Here is a 14,052-nt window from a genome sequence, read left to right as displayed (position 1 = left end):
TCCTATGGACAGACTCTCCCACCTCAGCTGTAGTTCTCTGCAGTTCATCCAGAGTGATCATGGGCCTCTTGGCTGCATCTCTGATCAGTCTTCTCCTTGTCTGAGCTGAAAGTTTAGAGGGACGGCCAGGTCTTGGTAGATTTGCAGTGGTCTGATACTCCTTCCATTTCAAGATGATCGCTTGCACAGTGCTCCTTGGGATGTTTGAAGCTTGGGAAATCTTTTTGTATCCAAATCCGGCTTTAAACTTCTCCACAACAGTATTACGGACCTGCCTGGTGTGTTCCTTGGTCTTCATGATGCTCTCTGCGCTTTCAACAGAACCTTGAGACTATCACAGACCAGGTGCATTTATACAGAGACTTGATTACACACAGGTGGATTCTATTTATCACCATCAGTCATTTAGGACAACATTGGATCATTCAGAGATCCTCGCTGAACTTCTGGAGTGAGTTTGCTGCACTGAAAGTAAAGGGGCCGAATAATTTTGCACGCCCCACTTTTCATTTTTTTATTAGTTAAAAAAGTTTCAAAAATCCAATAGATTTCGTTCCACTTCACAATTGTGTCCCACTTGTTGGTGATTCTTCACATAAAATAAAAAATTTATATCTTTATGTTTGAAGCCTGAAATGTGGCAAAAGGTTGAAAAGTTCAAGGGGGCCGAATACTTTCGCAAGGCACTGTACATACAAGTGTTAGAACACAAGAAAGGTTACAAACAAGAGAAGACCATTCAACCATGTTTGGTAGTTAGTGACTAATTGATTCATGGACCTCCTCCAACCATTTCTTGAAAGAAGCCAAGATTTAAGCCCCAATAACATAGCTGAGCAGCCTGTTTCAGATTGCAACACCTCTCTGGGTAAAGAAGTGTTCTCCATGTCCTCCATTTTAAATGCCCTTCCACAGAGTTTACACTTTTGCCTTCTGGTCCACATTTCACTGTTCTTTAGTGTTTATATTTATATCTTACTGTGACAGCTCAGTATGGGATGCTCAGTCCTGAATTTGTCATAAATCATTTAGAATTTATTTTACAGCCTGTGCAATATGAGTTAAATGAGAACTGACTGAGAAGTTCTGGAAGAAGAAAGTTCTCTACTAAAAAGCTTTGAAGATGAGAAAAAATAAGTAATACACATGTGATGCAAAGCACTAAGGGACTTCCTTTCAACATATACATCTCCTTAGTTTCAGTCTCTCTCTTCAAAAGATACAGAATATAGAGAAACAGATCAGACTTATAACAGAGCAGACTCCTTACAGTATGCCTAAACAGAACTTTTGTTTTTTGTCTTTCATTGAGCAGTGTGCCTCAACATGCAGGCTGGATATGTTACTTTCACAGTCCTCATCTACTATGTCATTTTAAGACGAAGATACAAATAATGAGCGTAGATAGCAAAACAAGATAGATTTAATATTAAGTTTCTCAGTCAATGGTTTATCACTTGGGTCCATGCCATTTTGTTTATTTAAAATCAAACATATATCCTCTTCACTTTTTCTACATATGTGTTCTCTACCCTTGATACTGCTGCAGTGTTCAATATTAAGGGAGTTTATGCTTTTTTTTCTCTGGGAGAAAAACATCTATCCATATTTATTCATCGAGAATGAGCAACCATCAGGCTTGTGAAGGCTATGTTTGAAGGAGACTTAGTAATTTATGTTAACGTATAATTTTAATCATTAATGCTTCTGTGGAGAAGCAATAAAAAAGCAAACATTTTTGCCAAACATAATTAGGAAATATAATTAAAGGTGTAGAAGACTCAATAAAATTGTACAACACACTTAAGTATAATAAGACCTCATTCAGAATATTGTGTACAATTCTCATGAATTTCACTGGAGGAGCTGCTTGTTTAGAAGAATTCCAGCAGGACATTCTGGAGACTTTACTTTAAACTCTTCCTTCTCCACAGTTTTGGGGGAATTTTTTAAAAGAGCTTTAGGAAGAAAGATGCCAATTAAGATATGAAGTTGTCTTACTTTTTCTAAACTTGGTGTAAAAACAGACTTGAACGGTGAGAATCACAAATAACCATAATGTTGTGGCTTTTTTCTTTAAATTATTTCTTACCTAACCTAAGTTGTTGCAGTTTGGATCAGTACTTCTATATTCTTGCTGAGTTGTCTCCCTTGTATTGGCTAAAATCTGAGTAACAAAATTACCATCTCTATATACTCTAGTGCCGATCACACCACCTTGATATGAAAAAGAAAATAATTTGTTCAGCTTGTATGTATCCTATTATACATAGTGGTAAAAGTATGTATTAAGGAATAACATTGTACTAAAAAATCCCAACATAAGAGTTGGGTTCAGGTTGTTTTTATACTGTAAGACATCATGAACATCATGGAAGAAAAATTAATTATTAACTTATGGTCTTGGGAAATTAAGCAATTGTGTGTCACCTCCAGTTTCTACATGCCCAATTGTCATGCCACTTAAGCCTAATTTCTGAGCTTTAATTCATTCTTTTATTTATTAATTTATGTATTAAAACAAAAACATTTTTTTAATTAAATCCCATAGATGACATTTTTTATTATGATTTTCTAAACACATTCATTTCTACATTGGTGATAAAAAGTGATCTAATCTTCATCGCTGTCATAATAATAGAAAAACACAATCTGATTAAACAAATAAAACAAACAATTGCACCTTTTCCACATCTATATTGAACACATTGTTTCAACATTCACTGTCTACGCTGGAAAAAGCATGTGAACCTTTTGATTTAGTAACTGGTGGAACCTCCAATAGCAGCAATGATCACAACCAAAGGTTTCCTGTAGTTGTTGATCTGTTGATCCTGCACGTTTGTTTGGGAGTATTTTGGCCCATTCCTTTTTACAAAACTGTTTCAATTTTAAAAAATATTTTTCAGATGTCTTGCATGGTTTCTTCAGGTCATGCCACAGCATTTCAATTGGGTGAAGGCCAGGACTCTGACTTGACCATTCCAAAATGCAAATTTTCCTCTGTTTAAGTCATTCTGTTGTACATTTACTCCTGTGTTTAGAATCATTGTCCTGCTGCATGACCCAACTACTATTAAGGTTCAGATCACATACGGCTTCCCTGACATTTTACTGTAGAATTTGCTGATATAATTTGGAATTCATTGTTCACTCAATGATTGCAAGCCATCTGGGCCCTGAAACAGCAAACCAGCCCCAAACCATGACGCTCCCTCCAGCACACTTCATGGTTGGGGTGAGGCTTTTGTGTTGGTATGCAACATTTTTTTTTCCTCCAAATATAACGTTGGGTATTTTAGCCAAAAGGTTCCACTTTTGTCTCATCTGTCCACAGAACATTGATCCAGTAGTGTTATGGAACATCCAGGTGGTCTTTGGCAAACTTGAGATGGGGAAAATGTGTTTTTTAGAGTGCAGTGGTTTCCTCTGTGTATCTTCCATGCACACCACTCTTGTTCAGTGTTTTTCTTATTGTGTACTCGTGAACACAGACATTGACTAGTGCAAGAGATGCTTGCAGATCCTTAGCTGTTACCCTTGGGTTCTTTGTCACTGTTAGGAATTAGTAGTGAGGACCGGGGCAATCTCCAGAGGCGTAGTCGATATAACAATCCGAGGTCTGAAAGCCGAAGGTAGACAAGCCAGTACAAAAGTACAAAAAACAGAAGCGGAACTGTAAGCCTTGAGGAAGCCGAGAGTCAAAACCAGAACGAGAACCAAAGTACCAAAACCAAAGCCAGGAGACGTAGTAGGAGAACAAACCAGGGTCAGGAAGCCAAAAACCAAGTAGTAGGTTAAAGCGAGAATCGGAGTAGCTCTAGCCAGGAAAAACCCTAATACTGAGCACAGGGAGAGTGTGAAGCAGCATTAAATAGGCTGGGGTAACTGGGCTAATTGGGAACCATGCTGGAATGCGAGGTGGAATGACAAGTCCTCCGGGGACGTGGTATAACAGTCACCTCCTTGAGCTCATGTATGGCTCATTCTTACAGTGATTTTTGTTGGATGACAACTCCCAATGGGTACTAAATTTCTTCCTTTTGTACACTATCAGCCTGATTGTTGATCAATGGAGGCCTGAGTCTTTAGAAATGCTTTTGTAAACTTTCTAGCTTTATGAGCATTGACAGCTCTTCTTCTGAGGTCCTCCAAAACCTCTTTTGATTGGGGCATGCTTCACTTCAACAAACCTGTGCTGTGAAGATCTGTTGGTAACTAAACTTTGTTGGTTTTCATAGGGCAGGGCACCTCAAACTCACTCCTGAATGTACTGTAATCTCATTGATTGGAACTCCTGACTCGAATTACCCCCTTTAATAGAGGTCATTATCCTAGAGGTTCACATTGTTTTTCAAGCATAGACAGTAAATGTTTAACCAATGTGTTCAATTGATGTGTTATTTGTTTAATCAGATTGTGTTTATCTATTATTATGACTTAGTTGAAGATCACTTTAGAAGCAATTCATGCAGAAATAAAGATGATTCCAAAGGGTAAAAAAAAACTTTCTCTTACAACTGTAGATGCAAAACAATTACTATTTTTACCAAATAATATACAAGGCATGTATGCATTCAAAATGAGGGAAAAAATGTCAAATGGGAACCAAACAAAGTAATCCTGGTTTGTAATCACTGACATTTTACATATAGTAATTTAATTTAGGGGGTTACTTATATTTCAGTTTCCAGTTCTTTGCCTTTTCTGTAAGTGTAAAGGTAATTTCGTAATAATATAATATTATTTGATCTAATATTATTTTGTGGCTGACAGGTACTGACTGTCTTGTTTGGGCTGCTTTATTGACCTACATGAAAGTGAAGACACAGGCCTCATTTTCATTAGTTGCTCAGATAACGAAGTTATTGTAGGTGCTTGTGAGGCAGACTCCAGTCCTTTAAGGAGCTTCTCATAACAACCCAAGTTGGTTGAGTTTTAGATTCTATCTAGGTTTGTATTTGAATTGTGGTGAGCTTTCTTTCATCCCTTCTATTTAAGGTAGTTTGATTATTTTTTAAACAAATGCACCATGTTTGAAAAGCAGTCTCCTGTCTCTGTTTTTTAATGATCCTCATGGAGAACCAACCTCTCAGACTTATTGATTTATACTAGACATAAAAAGAAATGTATGATTCTTTATGCATGTATGTGTTTAGAAAACATATATGAAATATGGGATATGGGTTTAATGTCTCAGGCATCAGTGATTTAACTTCTTGAATGTCACGTCTGGGGAAAATCAAGAGAGAAAACCACAGAAAGGCACAAACCTTTGTCTTTAGCATCTTGGCACAAAACCATTGCTGCTGTTCACCAGTAGTAAAGCCTAGCCCTCTTTAGTGATGTGTCAAGATGTTGTTCAGACTACTCTGATATCAGTGAGTATGACACAGATATACAGAACAATGCACTTATTGTTAGGCATACCAGAACAATGGATTAGGTGTTAGAGGTGTAAATGTCTGAAAAGGGATGTCTAGTTTCTATAGAATTCCACTAGTGGTTGATGAAATTCTGACCCGGCAACACTTGTCTTGATGCTGTTTGTGTAAAAACAGCTTTTGTGTGCATTAAGATTCCTGATTGCAGATAACTGATTCATCAAATGTGAACCTCACTAAAAACATCTGGGGCTCAGAAGACAGTGAATGGTGACTTGCTAGTCCAAGCTCTACAAGGGAAATGAGGCACAATCTTATAGGACAGCATCTGCAACCTGGTACAAAACATTTTTGTCACAGCTGGCAGTGGTTTTAATGGGGTTAGTTAGGTTTTCAGTTGCACGCTGTGTCTGTAAAAGTAAAGGCAACTTGTTTTGGCAGGCTGGTACTGACAGGCATGATTAATGTGGCTGGGGTGCTGTCTTGCTCAGGCTGTTTGATATAATTATTTTCAAATTGAATAATATAATTATGTCCAAAGCATATATCTTCATTGGATTGATAGTTGTTGCTTTACTGATATTTCAAGTGAAAGGCTGCCTCATCACAGGTTGCTGTTGCCTTGACAACCTTTTAATCACTTGTACTTTCCCTGAAGCTTGACACAGAAAGAACTGACTGATAAAAACACATTAAAATGCCTGTTGATGCTGAAGGTTTAAGAAAACAAATATCCATTCAGAATTTTCTAAAAGTTATCTTCAGTTTTCTTTTCTTAGCTTTACCAACCATTTTAATGGACTTTCTAAAAATATTCAGTGAGGAAACTAGACTCTTATCCACATAAACTTCACCTCATCTGCATCCTTGTGTAAGTGGTATCAACCAAGCTGAGTCTATGACTGATTTTCTAAGAATCAGTCATATGAAAAGTTATCATATGTGATATAGAATGAAAATGATAAAGTGATATAAAAAGAAATGTATGCATGTGAAATATAATTACCTCTGTAAATCCTTATTATGCCACACTAAAGAGTGAGTGGCAAACCAATAAGAACTTAATAGTTCATCTGGGAAAATCAACACTAAGGCAGACATAGACGGTGAGGCACAAATCAACACTGCACAGATGACCACCATTGGTACACTATTGAAGAGAGGCCAAGAAGTTAATTAAGCACAGAATCAGGCCTTTTTTTGTTGATAATTGTTTGTGCCAAGTGGTGAGAAACCTTGGCAAACTTACAAAACCCGAACCCACTCGGTGGGCAGTGGTAATTTTTTAAGGTCAAGAACCGCAGTATCACAGAAATCAGTGTCCTGTTCTTCACTCTCTAAAGCAAGGAAACAAGGAAAACCTCTTTCTCTCTCCTCTGTCTGCATCAGGACCCTCCCAGCACAGACCAATCCAGTCCTGTAAGAATTAATTATTCATATTATAATTTTTGAAAGCTGAACTATTATTCCAAAGGCATATGTGATGTTTAGTTCACAATAGTAAATGCATATTTACTTGTGCAGAGAATATTCTTTAAATGTGATTTAGTTATATGATAGTGATAGAACCTATGAGCTAGACTGTAACCCATTATAGTTGATGCATATTTTAACTCTTAAGTTATTCACTTGAATCTTTGTAATCCCTGAGTGAACAATCAGCTTTCATATCACAGCAGATCATTTCACTGATACAGTATATTCTATTATGGTTGTTATTTGTTATGCATGTTTTGGTTTTATCTTATATATTGTTACAGCTTTAGGTGACTGAGATGTGTCTCTTAGACTTTAGATAAAGTTTGTGACACTTGGAAGAGTTAACAGTTCTAGCAGAGAGAATGTTTGCTGAGGTCTGGGGGGTCCCTTCAGCAAAAAAAAAAAACAATTGTAAAGTTTACCTTGGTATAGCTAGGTAAGTTGTAGATTAATGAGGAATACAGAAACACACAATATAAGATCACATTAAGAGCACAGAGAGACAAAAAGGAAGAAACAAGAAGAGGACAGGAATAGGGAAGAAGAGAGAGGAGTCAAGAGGATTGGGAACTTGAAGCTTATGCCAGGCAAGAGCCCTTTCTTCATGATCATCCAAAAAACCCAAAAAACAACTGGAGTTAAGTATTTGAACCTTATTAGAGAGAGCTTGCTATTCTGTGTTTTTAGGGAACTTGGGTTTTCAGGGTAAAAGATACCTCGGTGCATTTCTAGAGCAGGGAGATTGGCTTCCATTTATTTTGTGGCATCTGGGGTGCAGAGAGAGAGATTTAAGTGCAGGCTGTATTGTTTTTAGTTAGAAGGCATCTAATCTCTTATGTGAGTTTAATGCTTAGTAGCTGTCTGGGGTTTTCTGGGTGACCAGAATGTTAAGTCTCTGAAACACCTTGCTTGTAAATACTGATCATAGATAACTTGTGTGTTGTACAGTATGTTTTGTTGTGTGTAGTTAATTTGTGTCTTGTAATTGTAATAAATATTTGTTTAACCAAGTGTGCCTGGATTATTACTCCTCTCACCAAAGATGTGCCAAAGAACAAAGAGTTCACATGCGTCTAATTACACCAACTGCCCAGGTATATTCTGGATAAAAGACTTACAAATTGGGGATTATGAATAATTATTTTACTTTACTTGACTTAAACGCTTGGTCAATTCCTGATTTTCACAATATTTGTAACCCACTATTTGTAACAATATCAATAAATTATGTATTGTTTATTTAGAATATGTATGTGAGACTGTAAATTGTTATGTTTGATTGGATCCTAAAAGTCATCAAGTACTCTCACAATTTACTGTTACAATTTCTGATTGTTACGGTATATTAAAACCTCCATCTCCTACACTGCCAATTGCAGTGGCATTCCTAGGGGAAGTCCAGCATTTCACTGGGGGTCACTTTTGATTTTAGGTTGTAGCTCTGTGAAATTGAGCTACGTTCTGTCTGTACCAGTCTGATAATGAATTCCAGTGGAGTAGCTGGGGTCATGGATGGGAGGCACGACTGCTGGCCAACAAGTACACGGCATAGAGCTGCAAGACAACGTGTCTCACACCACCCTTGTCTTCTGCGTCCTGTCCATGACTACAGCTACTCCACAGGAGGTCAGTGAAGGAGATCTCTTAACATGGCTACAGCAAAGCTGGTACCACCAAGAGACTAAAGCAAATAACTAAAGTACTCTATTGACAGTAGTTAGTAGTAGACAAAACCTCCAACTACAACATTGATATATCCTGAAATTCTTTGAAAGTTGTACCAAGTATGTGAATAGCACTTGAGCATTGATATGCCCAAGTGGCAACCTGTTCGTTCAGTAGGAGCATATTCAATGTGCCGTGCTGTTGCTTTGGGCCCTGGAATCAGGTTGCCACAGATTTGCCAAGGGATGGAAAATCATCAGCCTCAGCATAATTGAACCATGCACAAATGCTCAGCCACTCTGTCAGAGTCATGATATTTGAGAGGACATCAGTAGCATCAGGGTGGCCTGAAAATACAGTACCTGGATGCATCACCCGACTCCAATGTGCAGGCAGCAGCCCACGTTTTTCTGGCACAAGATACAGTCTACTTTACCACATATAAAAAAGTGTCCTGTCCTCGGTGGGGAAAAAGGGGAACCCTGGGTGTTCAGAGGGTATATTTTGATGTTCAGCCCCAGTGCATGTGCCTTCCCCTGACGTCTGCTAGATGCCAGCCACTTAAGATTGTGTTCAGAAGACCTGTCCTCAATCAAATTCTAGAGAGGGTCATCCTAGAGAAGTCTGTGGAGTTCCCACTCGAGTTTGGGTAAAGACCCACCAACCTAAATGTTTAGTGATGCAGTAGAGCTTGTTGATAATCAACAAGGAAGAAGAAAAATCTACAACCCATGTCTCGCTGCCACCCCAGGAGAAGGGTCACAGATCCACTGCCAGTCTGGAGCAACAAAGACACTCTACCTGCTCAAAACCCACGTTCTGCAACCCCTTTTTCACCTGAAGTCCCACACAAAACCATCCAGAGGCACCTGGCACCCACTATCACACCTCTACAATAGATGTGTCCCTGAAAGAGTGGAGGTGGTGAGCTCGTACTCACTAGAGCACAAACCAATGGACTGTCTGCAGAGGTAGAAGAAAAGGGGCTACAGGAACACAAAACGTCACACCCCTCATTCAGACAGGGGACTTCGTGATACCAGTATAGGTAGGAGGACATGAAGTCAAGGATCTCCTGGAGCGGTGTGGGTGTAATGACACATGGGTTCTGATATGTTGCATTCATTTGTCCCAAAATCATAACCCTATGTAGCTGAATAATCTACTTCTGCATCAAATGCAGATCACTCATTGAGTTCACTTTTGGGAAATTGAGCATTTAGTTCCTGACAAATCTAGTAAACGAACAAAATAATACCTCTGGTAATAACTGTATTGTTGGTTTCTGTGTGTCTTACTGTTGTACCAATCAGGTGCCCCAGTGAGCATCTTTCCCGGGGTATTGAGAACAATATCTCCTGCTGAGTTACACACTACAATTCACAATTCAAGGTGCTTAATTAGCATGACCGATGGGTACAATCAGTGTTGCCAAAGCAAATAAAGATAATAAAATTAACATGGAACAAAACAAAAAATAGAAGTAAAATAAAACCTACAGACATGTTACAGACATTTACAACAAAGACATATTATAAAATATTGACATATAATAATAATAATAATAATAATTGCTTACACTTATATAGCGCTTTTCTGGACACTCCACTCAAAGCGCTTTACAGGTAATGGGGACTCCCCTCCACCACCACCAATGTACAGCATCCACCTGGATGATGCGACGGCAGCCATAGTGCGCCAGAACGCTCACCACACATCAGCTATCAGTGGGGAGGAGAGCAGAGTAATGTAGCCAATTCATAGAAGGGGATTATTAGGAGGCCATGATTGGTAAGGGCCAATTGGAAATTTTGGCCAGGACACCGGGGTTACACCCCTACATATACTGTAGGCGGCTTTAGCATTATTGGGAGACAGACTCACTGTTCCTCAGGCTGTGACAGGAGATCACATACTGGGATGCCAGATCAACTGAGTTCCCTCCTCCCTCTCCCAGTAGGATTGGGACCCGTTGTGACTCTGGCAGGTGTGGGAACTCTGGGATTAGATTTCTGAATTTCGGGAAGAATGTTTCTCTAATCCCAGAGTATCTGTCACAGTGCAGTAGGAAGTGCACCTCTGTCTCTATTTCTCCCCGCTGGCAGTGGGAGCAAAGCCTGTCCTCTCTGGGCAGCCAGGTTTGCCTTTGTCGCCCAGTTTCTATGGCCAGGCTGTGGTCACTGAGCCTGTACTTCGTCAGGGTCTGTTTTTGTTTGTTATTTTTTATTTTGGTCAAATATTCAGCTAGTGTGTATTGTCTGTTAAGGGTTCTGTAGCATTCCAGTATCTGTGTGTAACAAGAATAACCCCAGACCTAGGCCTATATGTAAGTTTTCCACCAGCTATGCTGTTTTCATTAGTGTTGTGAGTTATTGGACTATAATTGTATTGTTGAAGTGTTATCAATCTTTATTACTTCTTACCTTTGTTTTCTTTCTGACTCTCATATTCAAGTTTGATTTCCCTGGACTGCCCTGATCTATGGTTAATTGAGGCTGTTACTTCCTAAATTACTACACGGTCTATAATGTTTTGTTTTGTGTGTGGGATCTTTAAGGTTTCTGTGCAGCCATAACTGTGTGCAACTTTGAGGGAACAGATTGCAAGGTACAGATAAAACAAAGCAAAAGATAGATAGATAATACTTTATTAATCACGTAGGGAAATTGATGTGTTACAGCAGTCCAGCCCAAGACAAGCAAAACAGATATCAGAATAGTTATAAAACAAAAGACAAACAAGATAAATAAAAATAAATAAGTACATAGGTGTGTGCAAAATGTGCTGATCATAGTCACTGTAAAAACAATAAAATATGTGCAAAATGTGCATAGGTTTATACAGACTGATTGTCCAAAAAGTACAATGGAGTAAACATGCTGTCCGTAAAGGAGCAAATGAAGGGCTAAAAGTCCTAGCCTAGGGCAACGTTATACACCCTGACAGCCGCCAGGAGGAAAGACCTGCGGAAACGTTCCCTTGAACACCGTAGCTCGAGCAGTCTATTGCTAAATGTGCTCCGCTGCACAGTAACAGTACCATGAAGCGGATGAGAGGTGTTGTTCATGATGGCTGTGAGCTTGGTCAGCATTCTCCTCTCAGCCACCACCTCCATGGGGTCAAGGCTCATCCTCAGCACAGTGCCAGCCTTCTTGATGAGTTTATTGAGCCTATTTGCATCTTTTGTCATGATGCTGCTGCCCCAGCACACCACAGCGTAGAAGATGGCCGCCGCCACCACTAATTCATAAAAAATGTGTAGCAGTGTTCCACACACACCAAAGGACCTGAGTCTCCTAAGAAAATAGAGTTGGCTCTGACCTTTCTTGTACAGGGCATCAGTGTTACCAGACCACTCCAGCTTATCATCCAGGTGTACCCCTAAGTACTTGTAGGAATGTACGCCCTCTATGTCCTCACCCTGGATGGAAACAGGGTTCAGCGGAGACTTATTCCTTCAAAAGTCAAAGATCATTTCTTTGGTGTTGCTGGTGTTAAGCTGAAGATGGTTAAGATGACACCACTCCACAAAATTGGTAATCAAGCTCCTATATTCCTCCTCCCTCCCCTCTCTAATACACCCCACAATTGCAGAGTCATCTGAAAACTTCTGCAGATGACATGTCTCAGAGTTGTACCTGAAGTCAGAGGTGTAAAAGTTGAACAGGAATGGAGCAAGGACAGTCCCCTGTGGAGCCCCAGTACTGCTAACAACCTGTTCGGACACACAGCTCTGTAGCCGTACATACTGTGGCCTGCAGGTCAGATAGTCTATAATCCAGGACAGCAGGGGAGTGTCCACCTGCGCCGCCCTTAGCTTATCTCTCAGTAAAGGTGGATGGATGGTGTTAAAGGCACTGGAGAAGTCAAAGAACATAACTCTCACAATGCTCCCCATCTTCTCCAGGTGAGAGTTAGCTCTGTGTAGCAGATAGATGACTGCATCCTCCACTCCCAGGTGTGACCAGTAGGCAAACTGCAGGGGGTCCAGTGCTGTACTCACCAGGGTTCTGAGGTGGTCCAGTACAAGCCTTTCCAGAGTTTTCATTAGGTGTGATGTAAGTGCCACTGGTCTGTAGTCATTCAAGACTTTAGGGTGCCTCTTTTTGGGTACTGGCACCAGGCAAGATGTCTTCCAGAGCATCGGAACCTTTTCTAATCTCAGGCTGAGGTTGAAGATGTACTGCAGCACTGAACCCAGTTGGTTCGCACAGATCTTTAGCACCCTGGAGCTGACACCGTCAGGACCCGCTGCCTTCCCTGCATGAAGTTTCCTCAACTCCCTTCTGACCTGGTCAGCTGTGAGCGATAGGCCGAGGAGGGCAGGGGAAGATGGAGTAGGAGTAGGAGGGGTCACATGATGGGGTGACTGAGGACATGAAGAGGGTGTCTGGGGTGAAGGCCTGTGAGGTGAATGGACAGTGGACCCTGTATCGAATCTATTGAAGAAAAGATTCATCTCATTGGCCCTCTCCAGGCCTCCCTCACTCTGTTGGCCACCGGACAACTTGTATCCGGAGATCTTCCTCATGCCATTCCACACTTCTCTCACATTGCTCTCCCTCAGCCTGTCCTCCATTTTCCTCCCATAAGCCACCTTGCTCTCCCTAACTCTCACCTTCAGCTCTTTCTGTGTTCGCTTCAGCTCCTTCTTGTCACCTGCCTGGAAAGCCCTCTTTTTCCTATTTAGGATGGCCTTCAGATCACTGGTGACCCAGGGTTTATTATTGGAGAAGCAGCGCACTTTCCTGGTGGGCACTGCACTGTCAACACAGAAGTTTATGTAGTCAGTGATGCAGTGGGTAAGACCATCAATGTCATCTCCATAAGGCTCACAGAGTATCTCCTAGTCCGTTGTTTCAAAACAGTCCATCAGTGCATCATTAGCCTCAGCTGACCATCTCTTCACTGTCCTGGTGGTTACTGGTTGCTGTAGTACAAGAGGCTTGTACAGAGATAGGAGGTGAACAAGGTGGTGGTCAGATCTGCCAAGGGGGGGGAGTGATGTGGAGCTGTAGGCATTCTTGACATTAGCATACAGCAAGTCCAAAGTCTTGTTATCTCTAGTAGGGCATTTAACAAACTGACTAAAAGTAGGCAGGGTAGAGGAGAGCGAAACATGATTAAAATTGCCAGTTATGAAGAACATGGCTTGTGGGTGACGAGTCTGTAGTCCGGCTGTAACAGTGTGTATGACGTCACACGCTGAGGCTGCGTCGGCAGAGGGCGGGACATATACCAGCACAACAATAACCTGCGTGAACTCCTTAGGTTGGTAATATGGCCACAGGCTAACTGCTAGTAGCTCAATGTCTGGGGTGCAGAGCTGTTCTTTTACAGTTATATGATTACAGTTACACCATCTGTTACTCACAAACACTGCTAGCCCTCCTCCTCTCTTTTTACCGCTCTCCTTGATTTTCCGATCCGCACGCACTATCTGAAAACCCTCTATTGTAGCGTTAGCTTCGAGAACCAGTTCATTCAACCAAGTCTCTGTGAAGCACATAATAGAGGACTCACG

Source organism: Lepisosteus platostomus, chromosome 6, assembly GCF_059453375.1.
Source record: "Lepisosteus platostomus isolate fLepPlt1 chromosome 6, fLepPlt1.hap1, whole genome shotgun sequence".
Classification (NCBI taxonomy): Eukaryota; Metazoa; Chordata; class Actinopteri; order Semionotiformes; family Lepisosteidae; genus Lepisosteus; species Lepisosteus platostomus.
The sequence above is the reverse complement of the archived record's forward strand: the minus strand, read 5'-3'. Positions refer to the sequence as shown.